The 23985-nt window shown below is 45.6% G+C and overlaps 1 protein-coding gene across 1 annotated transcript in view; it reads left to right on the top strand.

The window, feature by feature from the left end:
- Window positions 1–21061: 21061 nt before the first annotated feature.
- Window positions 21062–23985, top strand: part of SLC7A1 (solute carrier family 7 member 1) — a 161629-nt gene continuing 158705 nt past the window's right edge. The window contains exon 1 of the mRNA XM_029602620.1: window positions 21062–21396. The gene's annotated coding sequence lies outside the window, so the exon portion shown is untranslated. The remainder of the gene's footprint in view (window positions 21397–23985) is intronic.

Raw genomic sequence — 23985 nt, 5'->3', positions numbered from 1 at the left:
CTGCTGAGTTCAGGGCCCTTATTGGTAATTTTTTGGTTCTAATTTCCTTCCACCCCCGCTTTGATATAGAGAGCAGTGCTGGAGCTGCATCAAAGTGAAGTATCAAGCCTAATTGGTTAGGGGTAATAACCACTGCAATAAGCAAGCTACTCCCACACTTATTTGTTTACCCAGCCTGTGCAATTTAGTCCTTGTTGGTTGTTGTCTGAATATAAATCCTCTTTTCTTCATACCCCACTGCTGTTGAAGCAGTAAGCTATGCTGTATATGTATTCAAAGTGAAGTATTAGGCTTAATTGGTTCAGGGTAGTAACCGCTGCAACAAGCAAGCTACTCCCACAATTATTTGTTTACCCAGACTATGCAATTCAGTCCTTGTTGGTAGTTGTCTGAATGTAAATCCTCTTATCTTCATTCTCCCCTGCCGTTGAAGCAGTGAGCTACGCTGGATATGCATTGAAAATGAAGTGTCAGGCTTATTTGGTTTGGGTAGTAACCGCCACAACAAGTAAGCTACTCTCATGCTTATTCGTGAATGCAAATCCTTTTTCCCACATTTCCTCTTGCCATTGAAGCATAGAGCAATGTTGGAGTCGCATTAACCATGTGTATGTTTATTGAATATGGGTATTAATCACCAGGTAGTAGCCGTCATTCCCACAAGCCACCACCATGCCTCTTTTCTACATTCACATCCTCTAGACTTTATGGATCCACAATGTTTATCCCACGCCACTTTGAAATCCTTCACAGTTTTGGTCTTCACCACTTGCTCCGGAAGGGCGTTCCAGGCATCCACCACCCTTTCCGTGAAGAAATACTTCCTGACAAGCTAAGGAAGTGAAAAACTTTCTCACTCATAGCAAGTTGGCAATCACCACAGTAGAATATTCACACTTCGGCAAGCGAGCCCTCTCAAGGGCCATACTGTAAGACAAAATAGATTCAGATTTTCATGAAGAACAGGTCCCTACTGCAACAGATTCCTGTGTGCTGGAAACCGGAGGGGGGAGTCTACCAGAAGCCTTCGCAGTCCGCATACCATTGTCTCCTAGGCCAATCTGATGCCCCAGAAGCACCATCCCTCTGTGACTCTCGACCCTCTGAACCATTCTGCCCGCCATGGGGGAAAGGCATACAGCAGCTTGTGCTCTGGCTATTCCTGCACAAGAGATTTGATACACAATGACTTTGGATCTCTCCTGCAACTGAATAATCAAAGAGCCTTCGCACTGGGAGAAGTCGCCAACAAATCTAGAAACGGAAGGCCCCAGTGATCCACTATCAGCTGAAATGCCTTGTCTGATAATACCCATTTTCCTGAGTCCAGACTCTGCCTGCTGAGAAAGTCTGCTCTTGCATTGTCTTTTCCTGCAATATGTGAGACCGAGATCTCCTAAAGATACACTTCCGCCCATTCCATAAGTTCCTTCCTGCTGTAGGCCACTGTCATTGCATTGTCTGACATTATCCGGACTGCTCAAACCTGCAACCTGTCGCTGAACTGCAAGCATGCTAACCAGACCGCCCGGGCTTCTAGCCGATTGATGTTCCAGAGAGACCCTTCTGCACTCCAGTACAACTTGCGAGCGCCAAGCCCGGCGCGCGCTGCCTGTTCCCTCCGAGGCCGCTCCGAAATCGGAGAGGCCTCGGAGGGAACTTTCTTTCCACCTTCCCCTCCCCTACCTACCCCCCCCCCCCCACACCTTTGTTGGCAGATTTACGCCTGCTGAAAGCAGGCGTAAATCTGCGTGCGCCAGTGGGCTGCTGGCGCGCCATCACTCGACCCAGGGTCTGGTCCGGAGGCCTCGACCACGCCCCCGGGCCGGCGCCACGCCCCCAGACACACCCCAAACCGCCCCCCCTGACCCCCGGAAACGCCCCTCCCCCCGCCTGTTTTACAAAGCCCCGGGACTTACGCGTGTCCTGGGGCTGTGCGCGCGCCGGCGGCCTATGCAAAATAGGCGCGTGTAAATCCAGCCGGATTTACGCGCGCAGGGCCTTTAAAATCCGGCCCTCTGTGTATTAACAATGGAAAAACAGAACCACCATTCCTCATAAAACAATAAAATCAAGAAACATAAAGCATCAGTTATAATAGTAAAACCATACTAATAAAAGAATATTTTAATACTACTGGTAAATAGAATTTCTATTAATTAAAATCATGTACATTTTTTACAATTTCCCAAACACCAATAAAATATTTCAAAACAGCACATATATCAAATAACACCCAATAATTAAAACTAATAAGGATTTTAAAAAGCCCCTGCTGTCCATATGGGAGCTCTTGATTTCCAGTCACCCTGATATTGTCGAGGATTAGGTTATCCTCTCTCTCTTACACATACTCACATTTCCATTCTCTCTCACACACACACACTGTTACATACATACACATTCATGCTCTTATACCTACCATAACCACTCGCTCTCACAGACACTGACACACTCTCAGGCTCTAAGACACTCTCTCCCCCTCCACCCCCCCCCACACACACACAAACTCTTACTTCCCTGGATTTCTCATACACACTCATGCTCTCACTCTCACTGGCTCCCTCACATACACACAAACACACACACACACACACACACACACACTGACCCCCAGGCAGGCTCCCATTAATTTTCATACCATTCCCTCACCATCCCCCAGGCATAAGAACATAACATAAGAACATAAGAAATTGCCATGCTGGGTTAGACCAAGGGTCCTTCAAGCCCAGCATTCTGTTTCCAACAGGGGCCAAACCAGGCCACAAGAACCTGGCAATTACCCAAACACCAAGAAGATCCCATGCTACTGATGCAATTAATAGCAGTGGCTATTCCCTAAGTAAACTTGATTAATAGCCGTTAATGGACTTCTCCAAGAACTTATCCAAACCTTTTTTGAACCCAGCTACACTAACTGCACTAACTGCATCCTCTGGCAATAAATTCCAGAGCTTTATTATGCGTTGAGTGAAAAAGAATTTTCTTCGATTAGTCTTAAATGTGCTACTTGCTAACTTCAAAGAATGCCCCCTAGTCCTTCTATTATTCGAAAGTGTAAATAACCGAGTCACATCTACTCGTTCAAGACATCGCATGATCTTAAAGACCTCTATCATATCCCCCCTCTGCCGTCTCTTCTCCAAGCTGAACAGCCCTAATCTCTTCAGCCTTTCCTCATAGGGGAGCTGTTCCATCCCCTTTATCATTTTGGTTGCCCTTCTCTGTACCTTCTCCATTGCAACTATATCTTTTTTGAGATGCGGCGACCAGACTTGTACATAGTATTCAAGGCATATAGAGGCATTATGACATTTTCCGTTTTATTAACCATTCCCTTCCTAATAATTCCTACCATTCTGTTTGCTTTTTTGACTGCTGCAGCACGACGATTTTAAAGTATTAACCACTATGATGCCTAGATCTTTTCCTGGGTGGTAGCTCCTAATATGGAACCTAACATCGTGTAACTACAGCAAGGGTTATTTTTCCCTATATGCAACACCTTGCACTTGTCCACAATAAATTTCATCTGCCATTTGGATGCCCAATCTTCCAGTCTTGCAAGGTCCTCCTGTAATGTATCATAGTCCGCTTGTGATTTAACTATTCTAAATAATTTTGTATCATCCACAAATTTGATAACCTCACTCGTCGTATTCCTTTCCAGATCATTTATATATATAGTGAAAAGCACCGGTCCAAGTACAGATCCCTGAGGCAGTCCACTGTTTACCTTTTTCCATTGAGAAAATTGACCATTTAATCCTACGCTCTGTTTCCTTTTAACCAGTTTGTAATCCACAAAAGGACATTGCCTCCTATCCCATGACTCACACATTCATTCTCATACACACAGACCCCCAGGCAGGCACCAATTCATTTTCACACACACATACACCACACACAGGCAGGCACCTATTCTCACACATACAAACCCCAGGAAGACACCCATTCATTCTCATACACAGACACACCCTCAGGCAGGCACCCATGCATTCACACACATACACTCCCAGGCAGTCTCCCATTCATACACATGCACACACTAAAGGCAGAACCCCTCTCTTTCTTTTGCCAGCAACCTCGGAGCCTCTCTCATTCCTCTGCTGCCACTGTCACTGCTGCCGCATGGCTATTGGGGAGGCGCTGTTTGCTGCTACTGGCACTGAAGCCCATTCTGCTGCCTCCTCTATGCAGGCCCCGTGGGTTTCTATTTCCTCCATGCTGATCTCGTACATTGTGAGATCCGTATAGAGAAAGTGCTACTCTTGCACATTACCAAAGATTACATGTGCCAATCAGTAAAAAGTAATTTATTTTTTTTTACCTTTGCTGTCTGATCTTAGTTTTCTAATCGGTTGGTCACAGGCTTTTTTGTTCCACCTTCCCTTTCTTATTTTTTTGCCAATTCCTTTTATATTGTCTTTTTTTCTGTTTCTTTTCTCTCCATCTGTCTTCTTCCCTCAAACACACAGTCAGGTTCTCATTCTCACATGCTTTCTCTCTCTCTCTCACACACATGCAGGCTCTCACATGCTCTCTCTCATACAATCATTCATACACATAGTCTCTCTGTTGTACATGCTGTCTGACTCTCACACACACAGGCTCTCTATTACTCCCACGTGCTGTCTTGCTCAAGCACAGGCTCTCACTGTCACATGCTGTCTCTCTCACACACACAGAGGCTCTCACATGCTGTCTCTGCAAACATTCAGGTTCTCACTCCCACACACAGTCTCTCAACTCACTCTCACACACACACACAATATCTCTCAACTCATCTCATATACACACACACACACACACTCTACAGGTCCTCAGCCTCTCTTTTGCCTCTGGGTCTCCTCTTCACGGGTCACCACAGGATGGGCTCTGCAGCGGCCCTGATCTTCTCGGGCCGCCCGCAATGTGGGATCCACAGTGGCGGCCCTGCTACCGGGCCTTTTCCTCTTCTCAGCCCGCTGCGACTTGGGATTCAAGGATGACTATAAACGCTGCTCTTGTTCTGCACGTGGCTGATGCTCCTCCTCTTTCCTGCCCGGGCGGCTCCAGCAAACCTTTTCTTCCAGGGCCGTGCAGGCAGGAAGGAGGAGGAGCATCTGCAGGTTTGGACACGACCTATTTCTTCGGGCCGTGGTGACATGACCTGCACCACGGCCCTGCCAATCTTCCTGCTGTGTGTGTCCGGCACACAGCACAGCACAGCGGTAGTTCACTGCTCAGCTGCCAGTGGGATGAGGTCCACCGGCGGCCGCATTAGCTCCCCCTGATCTCCCCTCAGTATATCACTGCTCGGTGCCCCCTAATGTTCGGTGCCCTAGACCCAGGCCTAGTTCACCTAGTGCTTCCACCGGCCCTGATCCTCACACGTCACTCTCTCTCTCTATTATTCTCTCTCACATACACATACATATGCTCTCTCTCTCACATACATGCACACACATTCTCTCTCAATCATACACACTCTCTCTCCCCAGAACATACAGAGGCTTCTTCGGGCCTACAAGGGTTTTTTTCTCACACACATGCTTTCTTACATACTGTTTCCTCACACATATGCTCTCTCACACAGACACACAAACACTTGCTCTCTCTCTCCTTGGAACATACCAATAACAGAAGCTTACTCCTTGGGCCTGTGCAACATCTCTCACCCACACATAGTCTTACATTCTATTTACTCTCATGCATACTCGCTCTCTCTCTCTCTCTCCAAGGAACATACAGGATTCAGGTAGCATCAGCCTTCTTTCTTCAACTGTGTGGCCCCACTGATGCAACAGCCTCTTTGCCGCACAACTCGTGAGTGCAAAAGCATTTTTTGGCCATGCAGCCCTATAGGTGCAAGAGTTTCTTAAGTGGCGCAGTTCCCAGCAATAGCTTCTTTTCCACTGCGTGGCCCAGCTGACAGGGCCTCTTCTTTTCAGCTGTGCGGCCCTGTAAACAGCAGCCTTCTATTTTCTGCCTTGCGGCCCAGCTGACAGCAGCAGATTCAGTTCAGCTGAGCGGCCTAGCTAACAGTGGCTCTTCACTTCAGCCATGTGGCCCAGCTGACAGCAGCCTCTTCTCTTCAGCCGTATGGTCCAGCTGACAACGGACTTCTGTTTTTGGCCATGGGACCAGGCAGACCTAGCAGCCTTCTCTTTGGTCCACAGAGAGGAGGGACCTAGTGGAGCAAAAGACTCCATCAGACTGTCCCTAATCCAGAGCAGAGCAATGAGGAATTGTTGGGGCTAAATTGGGGCTTAAAAATAGATAGGTGGAAGCTGTGGCTGAGATTCAGGGAACATGCCCAGTGCTTATGAGGCCCTGACTGCAGGAAGCCTGCACAAGTTAGCCCTGCGACCACGTGACTGGCCTAACCGGGGCATGCCCAAGGCCCCGATAGGTCAATCCACTCCTGGAATCAGACTACAAAGAATTTGCAAATGAAAGTGAGGGAATATGACATCTATTTGACATCTGAGAATACTCCAGCCACCAAAAATTGAAGATAATTGAAAGACAGGTGATAACTATCAGTTTAGAGTGAGGGTTTCTTAGCTCTCATAACAACATGTGTTTCTTTCCAGTTGTGCTGATTAGGCAGTTCTAGGTTTTTTTTAGAGTTTAGTTTTATATTCAGTGATATTCATTTTACCCAGTGGGACTTCCTCATAAAAGACTTTTTGTGTATATGAAAGAAATCTTTACTGAATAAGACCCAATTTGAAATAATTAAAATGGAAATGTTGTGTTCCGTGGACGAGGAGGACGTCAAAGAGAAATCTTTTTGAGGACGTACAGGTAAAAATGTAATTATTAGAATTTTTTTAAGGTTAAAAGATGTAATGTTTTTTTTGGTAAAGATTTATAGAAAACTATAGGGATGTGCAGGTAAAAGGTTTTCGGTGAAACGTTGATATGTTGAAGGTGAGGGTCGATTCCGTTCAATATGGAAGTATGGAGAAATCCATAAGTTGTGGATCTGTCCATACGTTTCCAGGTTCCCTAAATAAAAATTTAAACCCCCCACCCTCCTTAATCCCCCCAAGACTTACCAAAACTCCCTGGTGGTCCAGCGGGGAGTCAGGAAGCCATCCCTGCACTCCTTTGCGATTTCCTCACGGCGCCGATAGCCTGTGTCACAGGGGCTGCCCGTGCCATTGGTCAGCTCCTGTCACATGGTCACGGCGCCATCTTGTGCTCCTACCACGTGACAGGTAGGTCATGTGGCAGGAGGTCGCTCCGGGACCCCCGTTGGACCGAACCTGACCCCCCCCAAGCTGGCCAAAAGTTCCGGTTGGGTCCAACGGGGGTCCCGGAGCGACCTCCTGCCACATGACCTACCTGTCACGTGGTAGCAGCACAGGGGCTGACCAATGGCACGGGCAGCCCCTGTGACACAGGCTATCGGCGCCGTGAGGAAATCGCAAAGGAGTTCAGGGATGGCTTCCTGACTCCCCACTGGACTACCAGGGAGTTTTGGTAAGTCTTGGGGGGGTCAGGAGGGTGGGGGGTTTAAATGTTTATTTAGGTTCAACGTATTCAACATAGCTACATTGAATAAGTTGGAACTTGCGATGCATTTCTCCTCAAACCTTTTTTTTCTCTTTTAAAAATATAAGTTGCGTTTTACATATGCGTTCAAAACGAATGCACACCCCTAGAAAACTATGTTAATTGATTTTATCAAATGTTATAGATGAAATCCTTTCAGAAATATGTGATGAACACGAATGAATGAGCAGTAGGAGATTCGTTCAAATATCTCCTGAGGAAGCCTGTGGGCGAAACATGTTGAGATAATACAAGAAAAATTGAAGACTTTGTCGTTTCTCCAACGAGTGATAATTTATGAAAATTGGATTTTCTCTGCTTATTTAACAGTTTGTATTCAAAATTTATTGCAAAGAAGTTGTGGTATGTGATTTAATCTGAGAGGATCGAGACAGTTTTATGAAGAAAAGTTGAAAGTATGTAAGGGTATGTATGAATGGAGTGAGAATTTTTAGATGCATATTTTTGTGGGTAATATGTAAAATATTTAAATATTGTTGTAACTTTTCTAATGTAATAAAGATTAAAAAAATATATGTCACTTCATATGGTTCTTTGATGATAGTCTTGTGATATATTATTTAAGTAGCCAAAATAATCATATCTTACTTCATATCAAAGCAAACATCAAGATATTCCAGTGTCTGAGATGGCTGTAAGCTGCTCCTGGCAAGTTCACTACCCACCCTAGATCCTGAAGTAAGGAGACCACCTTGCGAGAAGCCCAGAGACTTTCTTTCACGCTCTTGGCATGAATCAAACAGTTGTCCACATAGAGGTATACCAGAATGCCGTCCTTCCGCATGAATGCCTCTTTCACCACCCTGACCTTGGAGACGGGCGCAGTGGCTAACCCGAGGGCAAGGCTAAAAACTGGTAATGGTGATCCAGAATGTAGGGATCATTGATGTTCTCAGTGAATGGGAATATGCAGATATGCCTCCATGAGATCCAGAGACATGAGGTATTCCCCCTGATTGTACTGCCCTTATTACGGATCATACAGTTCCATTCTGAAATGAGTGACCCACAAATGACAATTGACTCCCTTGAGATCCAGGATGGGTCGAAAGGACCCCTCTTTCTTGGGTATGACAAAATAGATGGAATAGCAGCTATCTGCTGCAATTCAGGAATGGGAATCACGGCCTTCAGGGCTCAATGTAGCATCCACTGCTACCCTCTTCTGAGGTGAGTTGCATGGAGATATCATAAAGCCATCCAGAGAAATGCTAAGATATTCCAGAGCATAGCCATCCCAAATCACTACCAGGACCCACTGGTCCGATGTGATCTGATCCCACCTCTCATAATAGTGTGATAGATAGCCATCACTTTCCTGCACCAGCAGGTGAGTCCACAAAGCTTCATTGAGAAGATTGGGAGGCTCCATTCTGGAACCCACATCCTTCCGAGGCCTTCTGGGATGAAAGGACTGAGACCTACCAAAAGGACAGGATCTCTGAAAAGAAGCTCCCCTATAAGGACAAAATAGCATATCGTAATGAGAGCAGCCATTTGCCTGAAAGGGCTGAGAAGCCGGCTTTTTATCCTCTGGCAAAAAAGGAACCTGGGCTTCCCCCCTAGAGATGTGAATCAGAACCAGAATCAGTTCGGATTCCAGTTCCGATTCACATGTGGGGTTTTTTTTCATCGGGCCCGATCACGGTTTTGTTTATCGGCTGCGCCCAAGCCGATAAACAAAAAACCCACCCCGACCCTTTAAAACTAATCCCTTTGCTACCCCCCCAAAAACATTTTACAGGTACCTGGTGGTCCAGTGGGGGTCCCGGGAGTGATCTCCCGCTCTCAGGCCGTCGACTGCCACTAATACAAATGGCGCCGATGGCCTTTGCCCTTACCATGTGACAGGGTATCCGTGCCATTGGCCGGTCCCTGTCTCATGGAGGGAGCACTGGATGGCTGGCGCCATCTTTAAAAATGGCGCAGGCCATCCAGTGCTACTACCATGTGACAGGGGCCGGCCAATGGCATGGATACCCTGTCACATGGTAAGGGCAAAGGGCCATCGGCGCCATTTTGATTAGTGGCAGCTGACGGCCCGGGAGCGGGAGATCGCTCCCGGGACCCCCACTGGACCGCCAGGTACCTGTAAAATGTTTTTGGGGGGGGGGTCAGGAGGGTGGGTGAAGCAAAGGGATTAGTTTTAAAGGGTCGGGGTGGGTTTAGGGGTTATTTTTGTGTGCCGTTTTTCCTGCCCTCCCCCAAAATGATAAGGGAACCCCCACAATCAATATCGTGGGGTTTTCCTATCGTTTCGGGGGAGCCCCCGATTTCTGACGATTTTGAAAATATCGACGATATTTTCAATCGTCCGAAGCCCGATTCACATCTCTATTCCCCCCATCTATTTGCCATCTTTTCCAACTCACTGCCAAACAATAGGGAATCCTTGTAATACAGCATGGTGAGATTGGACTTAGAAATAGTGTCAGTCAATCAATTACCCAGGCACAACTACCGTTTATCTGCTGTTATGGATGGAAGCAACTCCTCTGGTGGCTGTGCGAACTAGGTCACATCCCACATCAGCCAAAAAGGTAGCCCCCAGTTCTATCACCGAAATGGCTCCGCCAGAGTCTTACGAAACGTGCAAGGTAGTTTGAGCCGTCAAGGCACAACAAGAAGCAATCTGCAAATTCATCACTACATCCTCAAAGGCTTGCTTAAGGATAGCCTCATTCCTCCTATCCTGAGCATCCTTCAAGCTGCCCCTCCTTCCACTGGGATGGTGATTCGCTTAGTGACAGAACACATCAAAGCATCCACCTTTGGGAAATGCAACTGCTCTCTGGCTGTGGATCCAAGGGATATAAACCCACCAAGGTGTGCCCCCCTTTAAAGGTCGCCTCTGTTGCACTCCATTCAAGGTCAATCAACTCTCAAATAGCCTCCAGGAGGGAAAAGAAACATAAGCCTTGCATAGGGTGACAAATATAGGATCCTTCTTTTGCACACCCAAAGATCACTTCCAGTCACTCCAAGGGTCTGAGAGATTAGAACCAGCAACTCATCTCTATGAAAGAAATGAAGAAGAGTTCTATGTGGCTCTAAATCTGGGGGAATCTCCCCTTCCTCAAGAGGGCAGCAACCCAAATCATCATCAGTGTCATCTTGATCCACATCAACTTGAACATCAGAATGCACAGCGCCACAGAGTTTGCCTGTGGTGGTGGACAAAGGGGAACTTCAAATATATGATCATGATTTAGAAGATATTGCCAACTCAGAAGGACACCCCTGGAAGAATTCCACTCAGGAAAAGGAGGACGGCTCCATACCAGGGCCCATAGGCCTGAACTTGACATCCTGACAGTTAGTCGCCCCTGAAGATGACTCAGCCAGCGGATCAACTGAAGAAGGGGATACTTTTGTCAAGTTGCCTTCGACCCCCACTCCCCTCAGACTGAGGAGATGGTCCATCGTTGGCAAATCTCCTCGAGCATCCAGGCAGCGCTGACACAGGCTTGTAGAAAGCTCTGGCTGTAGCGCCCTTAATGTGGTATGCCGCATAAATGGCTAAGTGCTTTAACTTCTTTGACGGCGATGCCATGGTTGGTATGTGCTCAATACACATGCAGCAGTCAGGTACACGCTTAACTACACCCAGTTATGCACTTAGCAATACTCACAAAACACGCTGAAATAAGTGAGAAAATGCTAAGCTATACGTGCGCAAAACGTGCTCGATGGACTTAACTACGTGCACAATATACGCACAAATGAGAAATTACTATTTACCTGATAATTTCCTTTTCCTTAAGGTGGATAGATGGATTCAGGACCAATGAGTTATGCACCTCCACCAGCAAATGGAGATGGAACAAACTGACATCACAGTATATATAGTCCTGCAGTGATATCAGCCAGCCAGTATTCTCTTCATAAGCAACTGTGGACAGACTACAAAAAAACTTGATTGAAAACAGACAACCATTTCTGTACTTAACCAACAAGAAACACTGAGCTCAGGCATGAACGAATGCATACTAGTCTAGGGACTGAACACTTACAGCAATCGAAGAAAATTCTTTTTCACTCAACGCACTTTTAAGCTCTGGAATTTGTCATTAGAGGATGTGGTTAGTGCAGTTAGTGTAGCTGGGTTTAAAAAAGATTTGGATTAATTCTTGGAGCAGAAGTCCATTAACTGCTTTAATCAAGTTGAAATAGAGAATAGCCACTTCTATTACTGGGATCTATTTACTGTCTGGGTACTTGCTAGGTACTTATAGCCTGGATTGGCCACTGTTGAAAACAGGATGCTGGGCTTGAAGGACCCTTGGTCTGACCCAGTATGGCAATTTCTTATGTTCTTAATCCCCTGGAACACGCAGCCACACAGGTGGACCATCAAACAATCATTTGACAGCCCAGGGTGGGAAGCTGAATCCACCTATCCTCCTTAAAGAAAAGGAAATTATCAGGTAAGTAGTAATTTCTCATTTCCTAGCATGTGGATAGATGGATTCAGGACCAGTGGGATGTATCCAAGCAACTCCTGAATAGGGATGAAGGCTGCCCGCAGTCAGTCAATACCGCATGTGCAAAGGTTGCGTTCTCCCAGGCCTGCATATCCAGACAATAAGGTGTGTAAGGAGGACCATGTCACAGCTTGGCAAATGTCAACGGGAGTCAACAGACTAACATCTGCCCATGACACAGCCTGAGCCCTAGCGGAATGAACCCTAACTTGAGTAGGCAACGGCTTTTTAGGCTGTGACCACTTCCTTAATTCAGCGAGCTATTGTAGCCCGCGAAGCTGGTTCACCCTTTTTCCTCCACCATAAAGGACAAACAGGCAATCCATCTTTTGGAAAGGTTTAGTAACCTCCAGATACCTCACGACATGTCTCTTGACATCCAAGGGGCGCAACAGGTAATATTCTTCCACATCTCTTTCCTTATCAAGGACGGCAAGGAAATGGACTGATTCAAGTGAAAATCCGAGACCACTTTAGGCAAGAATGAAGGAACAGTATGCAGCTGTATCGCTCCAGAAGTCACCCGAAGGAATGGCTCCCGGCAAGACAAGGCCTGCAGCTCGGAAATTTGACACGCAGAACAAACTGCCACCAGAAACACTGTTTTCAAGGTCAACAACTGCAAGGAAAAGGCTACACAGTGGTTGAAACCTAGGGCCTGCCAAGAAATCCAACACCAGGTTAAAACTCCACAAAGGAACCAGTAACTGCAAGGTAGGTCAAAGATGTTTCACTCCCCTCAAGAAACGGGCATCAGGATGAAACGATAAGGATTCACCATTCACCTGGTCAATCCTTTATTCAACCCATCCTGCAAAAATCACAAATTGAGCTGGATCTTAACTGAACAAGGAAGAACACCTCGATCCTCACACCAAGCCACAAACTCTTGCCAAACCCACACATAGGCTAAGGAAATGGAGAAATTTCAAACTCGTGGCAAGGTAGCAATCACTGCAGAAGAATTATACACGCTTCAACCAGCGAGCCCTCTCAAGGGCCATACTGTAAGACAAAAACAGATCATATTTTTGTGAAGGATAGGCCCTACTGCAACAGATTCCTGTGCAGCAGAAGACAAAGGGTGGTCTCTACCAGGAGTCTTCACAGATCTGCATACCATGGTCTTCAGGGCCAATCCAGTGCCACCAGAAACACCATCCCCCTGTGGCCTTTGATCCTTCAAACTATTCTGCCCAACATGGGCCATGGGGGAAAGGCATACAGCAGCTTGTCTTCTAGCCAGACCTGCAAGAGAGCATCGATACCCAAGGATTTCGGATCTCTCCTGCGACTGAAGAATCGAGGAACTTTCACATTGCGAGAAGTCGCAAGCAGGTCAATAACGGAAGGCCACAATGATCCACTAAAGGCTGAAATGCCTCGTCTGACAATACCATTCTCCTGGGTCCAGACTCTCCCTGTTAGAATTTGCACACAGGCAGCGTGCCCAAAAGAAACTGGGCGCTCAATTTGGATGCACAGCCAGATGCACTTGTGCACACTGACGGTCCTGTAGAGTAGTGGTTCTCAACTTTTTTTCCATCATGACACACCTCACAGATGATGCTCACGTGCATGACACATTGCACACTACATTTAACAGCTATACAAAAAAAAAATCCTAGATATTTTATTGTTGAAAATGATGCAGGAGAAAGATAATATTCTTTAATTTCAAAAACTGCTTATAAAATATTATTAAATGTTATTTTTTTTCACAAAAATTGTAATCTTTGCTTATGCATCAGTGAAAAATTTGGGACTGATATGTATACAGTTTTTTGATACAGATAAAATTGCATTCATTTCACTGTCAACCTCAGAAAGTTATAACCTTTTCTGGAGTTTATACAGGGAAAGAGTTAGGAAATTTCACCTTTCAACTCACCATACAAAAAATATATATTCAAATTCTGATATCCCCTCAGTAATAGTATTTCAAAATCCCTTCCCACTTTGTGAAATAACATGAAAACCTGCTAAAAAGACATTTAGAAATTATATAGCATACCAGCCATACCATAAAAGTACTAACACCCAGGAATTGAACAGCAACCACATTACCTATGAAAAAGCAAGACTGCAAATACAGAACACAGTACACTTACTACTGGAAAAACAAAGAATGCCAGACTGCTCTAGATTCTTACACAGAATCTACACCCAATTAGCAGAATCCCTCACCTCTGTCAAACGTGTAGAATGCAGACTGACTCTTATCTAATACAGAATAAAAGACCATAAATTATAATAAAGCATACAGAGAAAAACTGAAACTCCAAGAAGCGGGGGAGAGGGAGGGGAAAGTGGAGGTGCAGCAGGAAGGCAGGGCAGGATACAGCATGCCTGCAACATTTCTGGCTTGGATTGGTGGTGGCAGTGGTTGCCAGGGTTGAGGGAAAAGCAGCAACAGGGAGCGGTGATGAGGAATTTTGAGTACCAGGCTCCTTACTCTACACTCTCCTCAAGCAGCAAGCACATGTGGCTGTTATAGAAAGCATAGTCTTACTATGTCAAATTTTTGGTGACACACTGGTTGCTTTCTTGCGGTGATACCAGATGGTCCATCCCTCAGTTAAAATTCCTGAGGTGATTTCCATGGTCCCTCAGATGAGTGCCTTAGTCCGGTAGCTGGTTTTTCAGCCAGCATGGACCTAGCTGTTTGAACAGCTGAAAGGCAGCAGCTGCTGGAAACTGAGCACGGCAGTGAGGGCATATGCCCTCTCCCCCCCACAGCCGGAGATCATCTCTGCACTTTGGGGGAAAAAAAGTGCGTCTTATGGAGCAAAAAATACGGTAATTTTCTTCTATTTCTCCTATCAAAATCTAAAGCAATGCCCAGTAGGGAAATGCACGTCCACCATCTGCTGGAGACAAAGAATACTGGTAGGCTGATGTCACTGCAGGACTATATATACTGTCACGTCAGTTTGCTCTGTTTCCATTCTGCTGGTAGAAGTGCATAACCCACTGGTCCTGAATCCATCTATCCACATGCTAGGAAAAGTACGTGCACAAGAAGGCGTACACTGACGTCACACACAAAAACACGGAAAGGAACTGCCGCAGCCTACCATGCAGCCCACGAAAGAAGCCTGAGCATGGGGCCTGGCCAAAAGGCTGCTCAACCCATCATGCCTGAGCTGCCTCCACACCTCACAATACTGAAATGTGATCGGGAGATGCCATACACTGAGAAGGACAGGATAGAACGCAGCCTTACTAAAATACTTCTGTTTTCTTTTTCTTCTCTTATTTTTCTTTTTTTTTTTAAATAAAAACTTTTACCTGAGCTCAGCCCTCCCTGACTGAGAGCAGGAACGGGTTCCTGGCTCCGGGGGGAAAGGGCGAAAGCCTTCATTGCCAAGCCTCTCTCAGCTTGCAACCGCTAATTTTTTGTCCATGAAAGAACAAGGCTACCGGACTGAAGGCTCTCAGCTGAGGGAGGGACCCAACAGTATCACCTCAGGAGGCAAGCAGTACTATATAATCGTCTTGTTGTTCTTCGGTTTTTTCTGTCTCTCTCTTTTTATTTTTTTACAGGCAATCCCCAGCAGGGAAATGCATGTCCACCATCTGCTGGAGACGGAGAATACTGGTGGGTTGATGTTGGGGCAGGACTATATATTCGTGATGTCAGTTTCTTTCTTAGTCTCCATTTGCTGGCAGAGGTGCATAACCCATTGGTGGGGATTGGCTTGCCTGAATGCACAGGAAGAATAAATAGTCCTTTCTCTACATATGTATTTAAAAGTGCTTATGCCAGAATTATCCAAAGCAGATTGCAATAAAACATGTACATTAAAACCAAAATAATAAAAATACTAAACAAACATAATTACAAAACAAACTTGACTATAATAGCTAACATGGCGTGCTCAATCAGGAAAGGCTTCAAAGAATACCAATGCTTTTATTTTTTTTCTAAAACACCCATAGTCTTGTATTAGTTGCAATTCAACAACTAATGCAGTGCACAAAATTGGGCCAATTTCAGAAAATGATTGTTGTCAGATATCCTGGAGATGGACTTCCCATTGTCGAATAGATATCCCGGGTCATAACTGGCACAAGGGGAAAGCCTTATAGCTGTCAGTAGGGAATCCAGGATAACTCATCTGAGAAATATCTGGTGGTAACCTTTGGAAGGGATAAGAAGGAATGCTCCAGTATATCCTTGTGGGAACCACCTGCCACCCTTCATGATAGGAGATTTCATAACCTCTTTTAGGAGACCCAAAATAAATAGCACTAAACCACTGAGTGCTTTTCAAGGTAAGGATGGAACCCCAAAACCTGAGGCTAATCTAACCAGCCTAGACCCATCACTCCCAAGGCCTACCCTGAGAGTGACAGGAAAGTTTCCCTGAATGGTGTCCAACCACCCATGCAGAAAAATCCTAATATTGCTATGAACATAAGAAATGCTATGCTGGGTCAAACCAAAGGTCCATCAAACCCAGCATCCTGTCTCTTCCCTATGTGCATCACTTTGCACTTGTCCACATTAAATGTCATCTGACATTTGTGTGCTCAATCTCCCAGTCTTGCAAGGTTCTCTTGCAATTTGTCACAACCCTTTTGTGAATTAAAAACTTTGAATAGTTTTATGTCATCTGCAAATGTGATCACCTCACTCATTGTTCCCATCTTCAGGTGATTTATAAATTTGTTAAAAACAGTGGTCCCAGAATAGATCTTTGATGTACTCGCCTTTCTCCATTGAGAAAATTGACCACTTAGTCCTACTCTCTGTTGTCTGTCTTTTATCAGTTCCCAATCCACGATAAAATATTGACAGAAGTCTCTCATGAGGGACTTTGTCAAATGTTTTCTGGAAATCTGGATACACTATATCAGGGGTGGCATACTCTGGTCCTTGAGAGGCACAAACAGATCATATTTTCAGAATATCCATAGGGGCGGATTTTCAGAGCCCTGCTCGCATAAATCCGCCCAAAACCGGGCGGATTTACGCGAGCAGGGCCCTGCGCGCCGGGAAGCCTATTTTACATAGGCCTCCCGGCGCGCGCAGAGCCCCGGGACTCGCGTAAGTCCCGGGGTTCTCGGAGGGGGGCGTGTCGGGGGCGTGTCCGGTCGTCGCGGCGTTCCGGGGGCGTGTCGGCAGCGTTTTGGGGGCGGGTACAGGGGCGTGGCTACGGCCCGGGGGCGTGGCCGCGCCCTCCGTACCCGCCCCCAGGTCGCGGCCCGGCGCGCAGCAGGCCCGCTGGCGCGCGGGGATTTACGTCTCCCTCCGGGAGGCGTAAATCCCCCGACAAAGGTAAGGGGGGGGTGTAGACAGGGCCGGGTGGGTGGGTTAGGTAGGGGAAGGGAGGGTAAGGTGAGGGGAGGGCAAAGGAAAGTTCCCTCCGAGGCCGCTCCGATTTCGGAGCGGCCTTGGAGGGAACGGGGGGAGGCAGCGCGGCTCGGTGCGCGCAGGCTATACAAAATCGATAGCCTTGCGCGCGCCGATCCAGGATTTTAGTGGATACGCGCGGCTCCGCGCGTATCTACTAAAATCCAGCGTACTTTTGCTTGAGTCTGATGCGCAAGCAAAAGTAGGCTGATCGCGCTTCTTTTAAAATCTACCCCATAGTGAATATGCATGAGAGATTTGCATGCACTGCCTCCATTATATGCAAATCTCTCTCATGCATATTCATTGTGGATATCCTGACAACCTGGCCTTATATGGCTCTTGAGAACTGGAGTTGGCCACCCCTGCACTATATCAACTAGCTCATCTTTATCCACATGCTTATTTACACCTTCAAAAAAAGTAGCAGATTGGAAAGCAAGACTTCCCTTGGCTAAATCCATGCTGGCTTTTGTTCTATTAAACTGACTATTTATATGTTCAGTAGTTTTGTTATGGCAGTTTCTACCATTTTGCCCAGGATAAGCAGTGGCTTTCCCAAGCCTACACGGCTAATAGTGGTTTATGAACTTTTCCTCTAGGAACTTGTTTGTGCACTCAGTGAAAAAAATACTTTCCCTGATTTGTGTTAAATGTGTTACCTATTAACTTCATGGAGGGTCCCTTTGTCCTAATACTATTGGAAAGAGTAAATAACCTCATCATAAGCCAGGATTTGTTGAGTATGATCTCAGTCTCCTAAATTTACTGCCAACAGTAACACCCTTCTTAATACTTATATTGTATCACAGACAGCTTCCTTCTGGAGTTCATAGGGTACAATATGCACATGCAACATGTCTAGATAAAAACATAAGAATTGCCATACTGGGTCAGACAGAGGATCCAGGTCATAAGTACCTGGCAGGATCCCAAACAGTAGATAGATCCCATGCTGCTAACGTCCAGGGATAAGTAGTGGCTATTACCAAGTCTATCTGGTTTTTTAACAGTTTATGGACTTTTCCAGGAACGTGTCCAAACCTTTTTTAAACATAGCTACACTAACTGCCTTTACTAAATCCTCCAGCAATGAATTCCAGAGCTTAATTGTGCATTGAGTGATAAAGAAATTTCTGATGTTTTAAATGTGCTACTTATTAACTTCATTGAATGTGCGCTAATTTTTGAGAGTAAATAACTGATTCACATTTACTCGTTCTATTCCACTCGTGATTTAATAGACCTCTATCACACATTCCTCCTCAGCATTCTCTTCTCCAAGCTGAACAGCCCTAACCTCTTTAGCCGTTTCTCATAGGGAAGCTGTTCCATCTCCTTCAACATTTTAGTCACCCTTCTCTGTACCTTTTCCAGGTCAACTATATCTTTTTTGAGATGTGGTGATCAGAACTGCACACAGTCCTCTAGGTGCAGTGTCACCATGGTGCAATACAGAGGAATTATGATATCCTCCATTCCTTACCTAATTATTCCTGAAAGTTCTTTTTAATCGGGCTAGTGGCATCCAATACTATTAGGACAAATTCTACAACTGCAACATTTTCTTGGTCTCTGACTGAATCATTTGATACTTAAAAATCTTCTCTCTTTCCATACAGTCCACAGAACAGTCACTTGATAATGATACTTCTATTACCAATGACATTGTTGCATTTTATCAGTTGGAATAGGAATGCCCCGGGTGTATGGGAAGACAGTGCTGTATTCTTTTGAAGCATGTGAGGTACTTGCCAGGTTCTTATGGCCTGGATTGGCCACTGTTGGAAACAGGATGCTGGGCTTGATGGACCCTTGGTCTGACCCAGTATGGCATTTTCTTATGTTCTTATGTTAGGAAGAGAGGGGGGTAAGGAGGTGGGATGTACATGCAGCATAAAGGTTTTAGCTGTAAATCAGGAAAGTGATTTATAAATGTTAATAAATAAATAAATAGAAGCTGTGGTTGGTGTGTGTGATAATGATTGAAATTGTTAATGTCCTGTAGACTGTTTTGAAAACAGTCTACAGGAAGAAAGAACTTGGATTAATAATAGCATCCCCCCCCCCCCCCCCCCGAAAAAAAAAAAAATGTAACACAGCTCTCTTCCCCGGCCTGCACCTCAGGTTTGGTGGGTGCCTCTGTACCGTCCATGGAAAAGTTGGCCAACCTAGTGTTGGTGGCATCAATTATACTTTTCTCACATCTCCATTTTCTACCAGTGTTCCCCCTAAGCCCTGTCCTCTGGCGCTAAACCTGAATATAGGATTTGGGCCAACATACGGGCCGATACAGAAAAACCTGTGGGAGAGCAGGCGACCGCCCGCTCTCCCAATGCGTGCCCAGGCCACTCTCCTGGGCGCGCAATTCAGGAAGAAACAATATGCAAATGAGGGCCTGCGGTAAAAGGAGGCGCTAGAGACACTAGCGCGTCCCTAGCACCTCCTTTTTGATAGGAGTGGCGGCTGTCAGTGGGTTTGACAGCCGACACTCAATTTTTCTGGCGTCAGTTCTCGAGCCCGCTGACAGCTACGGGTTCGGAAAACAGACGACGGCTAAATTGAGTGTCCGTCTTCCGACCCGCAGGCTGCCGGCCGATTGAAATTTTTTTATTATTATTATTTATTTTATTATTTATTTAAAATCTTTTCTATACCGTCATTAAGTAGTATACCATCACAACGGTTTACAGTGAGGCACATATATACATCTTTGAATTAATTTATACAGCTTTCAAACTATAGGAAGTGCCAATAAGTTCTTTACGTAATAAAGACTATTTGCAAAAGTTAAAGATCATGTCCTTTTCATCGCTTCTTAGTTATAATTGTATATATATATAGCTCTATCATGAAGTATGATTTTTTTATAAAGAGCTAATTGATCTTAAAGGTGCTGCGTGCTGCTGTGCTGCTGCCAGAATTCATATTCCACTATCCACTGCTCTCTTTGTAAAATGCTTGCTTGTAAAGCCAGGTTTTTAAATTTTTTTTAAATTTTGGGGCCTCCGACAATATCGCCACTCTCCTGTGCGCGCAATTCAGTATTTAAATGAGGGCCCGTGGTAAAAAGAGGCACTAGGGCCACTAGTGTGTCCCTAGCGTCTCTTTTTTTGACAGGAGCGGCAGCTGTCAGCGAGTTTGAGAGCTGATGCTCAATTTTGCCGGCGTTGGTTCTCAAACCCGCTGAAAGCCACGGGTTTGGAAACCGGACGCTGGCGAAATTGAGTGTCCGGTTTTCGACCCGTGAGCCGATTTTAAAATTGTTTTTTTTTTAATTTTTAATTATTTTTTACTTTGGGTCCTCTGACTTAATAGCGCCATGATATTAAGTTGTAGGGTGTACAGAAAAGCAGTTTTCACTGCTTTTATGTTCACTTTCCCGGTGCTGGCAGAAATTGATGCCTACCTTTGGCGCTAATTTCTGAAAGTAAAATGTGCGGCTTGGCTGCACATTTTACTTAGTGAATCGCGTGGGAATACCTAACAGGGCCATCAACATGCATTTGCATGGTGCCGACGCTATCAGTTTCGGAAGGGGGGAGGGGGGCGGCGATCCGCGTTTTCGACGCGCTATTATAAGGGGTAAAGCTAGCGCGTCCAAATGTGGGCTAACCGTGCGCGCACTTTACGCCATCGACCCGATACCAACCCGCAGGTTAATTGCGGGTGAACACTCCTTCCGTCCTCCTCGCTGCTGTTAAGGGCGCCTTTCGTTGGCGGGCACCTCCTCCTTCCCCACAATGCTCGGCGGAGGATCTGATGCAACGTTTGTAGCCGCTGGCTTCATTCAGCGAGAGATAGGAGGGGTTGCTGGGAAGTTAATCTGTCGTGTACGGGAAGGGGCTCAGTTACAACCTTCCGGCCCCCCGCCCTGCTCACAGCGTCCCGCGACTCTCCCCTTCACACACATTCCGGCGGCTGAGCCCGGTGTGGACGTAGCGCTGTACACACAAAGCTCGTCAGCGGCGGTAGGAGACTGGGCAGGTAAGGCGCCCGAGCTGGCCACCTCATTTCCTGCGCATCATCCGGAGTCCCTCCGCACTCAGTATCTCTTCCCGCTTTTCTCTGGCACCGATGCTTTCATCTGGGTGTGCAACGTGGCCCGGCACGGATCAAAAAAGGGGGAATACCATAGTTGAGGAACCCGGGTAATTTTTTAGCTGTCGCGCAAAAGCATAGAGGAGGCGTTTGAGATGCTTCGTTTCCTTTATTTCTTTGGGCCCGAGTGTTACTGTGTAGCAGCCCTGGATTTCTTTGAGGTGACTTTGCGCGGGCTCCACGTTTATTTTCGCTCTGAAGGCGGCATGGTGGGAATGATGCAATATGCATTAGGAGCGTTGAGAGGCTGAGTTCCTCCCTTTCACTGGTTCGGGGCTCGTCCTTTTCCCGCCCAGCCGCATTTCTTTTCTTCGCTTAGACACAAAATGGAGAAAACTCGAGTATTTCTGGGCAAACCCTGGGAGGAGGAGGGCTGGGCTTGTCTTGTCTCTTCTCCCACGTCTTGCCTTTCATGGTGCTTTCTCTGCCCCGTGCTCCCAGTTTTTGATCCCTCCCTCTCAGGGGCAAGTGTTGGAGATGCGGCGCTGATGCTCCCTGGCATCAAACCCCGGGACTCAATCCGACCCACGAAACAGAAACGATGGCACTTTTACCGTGGCTTTGCTCCCAAGGACCTGTGAGCCCAGTCAGACGCTGCCTGCTGCTAAGGGGGCACACAGGAAGCCTGGGGGCAATAGCCGGTTCTGGTGGGGTTGGACTACGGATCTCGGCATCCCTGACTTTAATTAAACTCAGCTACGGTTCTGACTTTAAACCTTATCCCTACCTCTTCCTATGTATTTATTTGTCTGGTCTCTGACGTAACTAGGTGGTGAACGTCATGGAAAAGGGACTGTCTCTTATGTATATTTGTACTATGCTGCCTATTTACTTATTTAAAATAGTAGCACTATAAAAATGGTTAGTAGTAATAGCTTCCCCCCGTCACTCAGAAGCTGGCTGACGTCAAGCAAGTGCGAAACTGGGAGCGGCAGCTCTTTAGCTCATGGTTTTCTGCTGTCAGCCGCTTCCCATGTGTTCACAGGAACAGGTAGGACTTAGCCCCTTTCAGGAGCACATGTTCACTGGTTAGGTTTCAGCCTGATGCAGTCCCTACAGTAGGGTAGAGCAAATGTTGCTTGCTAGCCCCATGACTTTGACTCCCTAGCGTACAAACGCCTCTGCTCAGTTCTGTAAATGTAAAGTAAGCTATTTCTTGCCATGTTTTGGGGCTTCAGTAGGCATGCTTAATTCTGTAGTTTTGTGGAAATGTTTCTTTTCCCATTTCTGTACACATTTTGTTTAAAATGAGGTGTACTACTATTGCTGCTATCGTGGTCAATGGGTCTGTTTAAATTAAAATTGACAATTACCAATTATTTTATTTACATTTTTTGGACATGATTCAAACCTTTCTTAAAACTTCATGGTACAATGTTTTTATTTTTGTTTTTTTTTTCATTGTTTTCAGCTAGAATACTTTGAGAGAGTTTAAAGAAAAAATTAGAATGGTAAATTTATACAAAAGTTGGAATTATGCTTGGTTTATGCAGCTGTGAATAAGAAACAGCCTTATGTGTCAAATCATATGCACAGTAATGGGCAATGTTGGTGTCTTACTACTTACAGCTGTCACAAGTTAAACTTGTGTGTTTACAGTGACTCTCTTAAACACTAGGACATACCTGCTGCAAAACATATTGTCTTATTCAGCACTTATGAAATATCAGGATTTTATGCATTTTAGAGTTTATTTTGTAGAAATGGTATATATCTTTAACCAGTAGATGTGCCCATTTTTTTAAAGCTGTTTAGAGGATGGATAGTTTGCAAGTTTTCAATAAGGTAAGTCGCACATATATTTTTTACGTGCATCATTTTTAGTTTGTTTATAACTGGCTGAATAATAGTACTGCAATTCAAGAGAGTGTGGGACAATTACACATGGACTTTGGAAAATCAAAGGCAAAGTTGGTGATCAAGAGTAGCTTGCAGTATTATTATTATATAAGGAAAATGTGCAGACTGTGAGCCTTATAGGTTTTTATCTGCCATTTTAGGTTATGTATGTTTCTATATGTATCGTGATTAATTATGCAACTCAGAAGAGACCACAGTACATATCTGAATATACAGCATAAGCCAAACAGTATTAAAGCTGATGAGATGAAATATTTTTGTTTTATGTAGATGTGTATACATGCTTATATGGGCATCTGTCTACAAATATACACACATTCATTAGGCTTGGTCCTGATTTAGTGGTGGCTAAGGTTGTCAACCAGCTGTCATTTGGCTGGCCTGACTGGCTTTCTTTCAGTGAAGCTGGCATATAGCTTAGGATCAGTAATGATGCAGTGTAATTGCAGTAAACTACCAGAATGGACTCTCTACTTTTAAAGTTCTTACTTCCTTCTGTTGGTAACTTTTCTCTGTTAAATTCGCACAAGATTTCCTGCACTCTCCAGCAGTATCCTGGAGCATGGTGCAGAGAGATAGTAAGCTCTCATAAACCCCATAGTGCCCAACATCTCC

Source organism: Rhinatrema bivittatum, chromosome 5, assembly GCF_901001135.1.
Source record: "Rhinatrema bivittatum chromosome 5, aRhiBiv1.1, whole genome shotgun sequence".
Lineage (NCBI taxonomy): Eukaryota > Metazoa > Chordata > Amphibia > Gymnophiona > Rhinatrematidae > Rhinatrema > Rhinatrema bivittatum.
The sequence above is the reverse complement of the archived record's forward strand: the minus strand, read 5'-3'. Positions and strand labels throughout refer to the sequence as shown.